Source organism: Pinus tabuliformis, chromosome Q (genome assembly GCF_031772625.1).
Source record: "Pinus tabuliformis cultivar Carrire ecotype Pingquan chromosome Q, CPIR1, whole genome shotgun sequence".
NCBI lineage: Eukaryota > Viridiplantae > Streptophyta > Pinopsida > Pinales > Pinaceae > Pinus > Pinus tabuliformis.
In genome coordinates, this window is record NC_142296.1 from 1,286,740,224 (window position 1) to 1,286,743,963 (window position 3,740).

General features: G+C 31.6%; 1 long non-coding RNA gene across 3 annotated transcripts; it reads left to right on the plus strand.

The window, feature by feature from the left end:
• Positions 1 to 1,109: 1,109 nt before the first annotated feature.
• LOC149224539 (uncharacterized) lies at positions 1,110 to 3,329 on the plus strand. Of its 3 annotated transcripts, none has more exons than XR_016249081.1 (3): positions 1,110 to 1,388; positions 1,712 to 1,911; positions 3,193 to 3,329. It is a non-coding gene; the product is annotated as an uncharacterized LOC149224539 (long non-coding RNA). The 3 variants fall into 3 exon arrangements; XR_016249080.1 differs by lacking the exon at positions 3,193 to 3,329 and adding an exon at positions 2,038 to 2,752; XR_016249079.1 differs by lacking the exon at positions 3,193 to 3,329 and having other exon boundaries at positions 1,712 to 2,752.
• Positions 3,330 to 3,740: the final 411 nt, after the last annotated feature.

The window sequence follows — 3,740 nt, forward strand, 5'->3', positions numbered from 1 at the left end:
GCTAAGGCATGATGATAAAACTTTGGAATATAACATGCGTCTTTAGTTGTATTTAGGTTTAAGAATGCGTCCAAGAAATTTATCATTTCCATCGGATATTTATAACACATGATGTTATTTCAACCATCAAAGCAACAATTATACTCATGAATAACAATGGAACCCTTCAACTATGAAAGCAACAATTAAACTCATGAATAACAATGGAACCCTAGGTGTCGAAGGTAAAGAAGTGGATGGTGATCTTAGTATGCAAATGTAAGGTTATATATGAGAAGCACTCTTGCACCTTTGGATTAAGAAATAACTATTTATCATATATGTAGTACATCCTTGAGTTGAGAAATTTATTTTATATTTATTACACTTTTGGGTTTCGAAAGTTTTTTCTAACTTTATTATCATTATTAAATTTGAAAAATTTAAACCTTTGGATTAAGAAATAACTATTTATCATATATGTAGTACATCTTTGAGTTGAGAAATTTATTTTATATTCATTAGGGTTTCAATTTTTTTTTCAACTTTATTATCTTTATTAAATTTGAAAAATTTAAATGATCTTTATTTCAACTAAATTATTGAAAACTTTGAATATAATTAAGAAGAGTGAAGTGACTTTATTCATGGCGAGAGGAATTTCCAAAATCTTCCATTCTTGTAATCTAACTTTGCACCTTTAAATGCAATTGCTATATGATAGGACTTTCCCACATAACATTACAAACCCTTTGTGTTTTCGGAGTCTATAGGTGGGTGCCCTCTGAAGTATTGGTAAAACATTACAAAGGTTGTTGGCTGAGTACTAATAATGATTGGGTGCGCTCTGAAGTATTGGTAAAACATTATAACGGTTGTTGGCTAAGTACTAATAATGATTGATGAGGATGACCAAATTACTATTTTACCTTAATCTATCCTCAAGGAGACGTGTGATCCCAAGCAGACACGTAGTAGTCCGGAACCATCCGAAAGGGCAAATTGTACAACTGACACCTCGATCCCTGAAAGACGGGTTAAAGCAAAAAAATAAAAAGGACAAATGGGACCATTGCCCCATTTACCCCAATACACCGTACTTAGACCAGATGTCGCGTCAATATCCTTGGAATGCGGGCATGGATGAGCATTGCCATACCTATCCCTAAATTTCGGGTGAAATCGTTTCTTTACAGGGTTTCTCCCTCGGTGTCTTTCGGTTTTCTCTCCCGTGGGAATAACGGATTGTTCAGAGAAGTAAAATCTTGAGAAAGCTATTTTTGGGTATTTTGCTCCTTTTCAATCTGAGATTGTATTGTGTTGGTCAAGCTTAGATGTTAGATTTCATTACAGTTTTCTGCAACAAACTAAGGAGCCATATCTCTCAGCGCGGTTTTAGGAATTCTAAGGTTTCTACGGATATATCCTGTAACAAAACCTGCTCATTTCCAGTGTTGGATAGAATATTGTAATAACAGTTTTAGATGTGTGAAGTATTCTCTCTATCAGTCTGCATAGATTTATTCTATAGCAGTTTTGGCTACTTTTTCGTGGATAATATTTGGGTGACAATGAGAGAGAGCACGCCTGCGGAAATTCATGGGCATTCCTGTAGAATACGGCCGTGATCTTTCTCGCTGCCACCCAAATTTTTTTCATGAGATCTAAAATCCGAGGAGCATAGTTATATGTAGTCATTTTAAGCGATTTCAGTCATTTTAAGCGATTTCAGTGTGCAGGCTGATGACTAGCTTTCAAGGAAATAAGGAGCCAAAAGTCAAGGAGGAGCATAAATATCTGCAGTCATTTTGATTGATTTCAATATACAAACTGATGACAAGCATTCTAGTGCTGTCGAATATTCAAAAAGGTAGAAACATGCTTTAACTGAAACGAAATTTGCGGAAGGCGACGCTGTTTCACATTATTCGGGTAAGCTCCCATCACACTTTATAATCTGCAATAAAATCTCTAAGTTTCTATGGTCGATTAAGAACCCTCATTGCTTAGTAAAACGCTCATCCACAATCCTCATTTCTTTTTCTATTTTATTTTTAGAATATCGAGTTTACAAATAGAAAAGTGGCTTATGCAAAAGATCGAGAAAGAATAGGAAAAATCTTGAACAGCGGGCGGCCAGTACAAAATTAAACATGATTCGAACAGAAAGTGATTTCTTCCATTTTGTTTTGGAGTGCTTAGGACATTTTCATGTTTTCAAGGATGGAAGCATAACCCTTGTTCACATTTAAAACACGAAGTAGAAAACTTGTCGTTATCTACTTTTGAATCATAGGAAGTACGGATGTCAATAGTCAATTGAACACAATATTTTTTGTCAGAGAGAAAAACATCATGGATTATATTAAGAGAATATAAAGTTTTGTTATATAACATGGTCGTCCTATCTTGAACAGATAGGTCTGTCTGATACTGCATATAAATCCAGAAACTTCCAAAAAAAGACTGTCTAGATAGCTTACAGATATATCTTCATTTAGAAACATTTTATAATACCATCCAAAAACAGAGAGGAAGATCAAAAGAGAAAAATCATCCACATAAACCGAAAAAAAAACGATAGAGGTCAAATTGACAGAAACCTGAACAATATAACCTGAGGCAGTCAATTGAACAATATAACCTGAGGCATTTGTAGTTAATGTAGACTGGAAAGAGAGAAGGTGTTGCGGTTGCTTTGCTTGAACAGTTGAGAAATACAATGTAATTTATTTTCATTTTCAAGGAAAGAGGGAGGAAGGAATTTACTTTAGGTTGGATGGAATCATAACCCAGTTCACATTGAAATACAAAATGGAAAACTCGTTGTTATCTACCTTGAATCATAAGATGTATTAATGTCAATTGAACAATGTAACCTATAGTCAACAGAGGAGGGTTTGGTAGTTAATGTAGCTTGGTGACAGAAAAGGTGCTGCAGTTGTGGTTGTTTGTCTTAAAAAATGTAATGTAATGTATGTCGTTATATTTTGGAAGGAAGATTTTGAAAAAGAAAAGAAATTTGGAATGAAAGAAAGTAAGGAAGAAAAGTTGGAGATAAGGATTTGTGGTTGTGGTTTTTTTGTTTGAATAATTATAAGGAAAAAGTCAATGTAATTTATTTGAAAGAATGACGAAAGTTGCTTTGCTCCAAGAAATTTGTTTTGTTATATTTTGTAGGAAGGAAGGAATTTATTTTGTTATATTTTGTAGGAAGGAAGCAAAGAAGGCTCTATGGTTGTGGTTGCTTTGCTTGAATTATAAGGAAGAATATGATGAAATTTATTTTGCTATATTTTGTTGGAAGGAAGGAAGAAAGGAAGGAAAGAAGGAGCTAAGAAAGAAAGAAATTGATTTAAAAAAATAAGAAACATGTTTATATTTCTTTTTAAGCTAATAAAGCTGGTTTATAATGTTATATTTTTATTTCTATTTAGTTTAGAATTATTAGTATTTTTATTATTTTTATTTACTGTAAGAGAGTAAGATTTGTTTATAATGTTATATTTATATTTTACTATGTTAGAAAACTAAACTATCAAAGTTATTAAAGTTATTTTATATTTGAATATGAGAAAAAGAAAATATTATAAATATAATAATTTTAAGTAGATATTATTTAAATTATTTAAATTATACATTAAATAAAATAAAATTTTCAATTCGACTTTTCAAGATTGGGAATATACAAATGAAATGCTTATATATATATATATATATATATATATATATATATATAGATATTTCATAAAGTTAAAAAA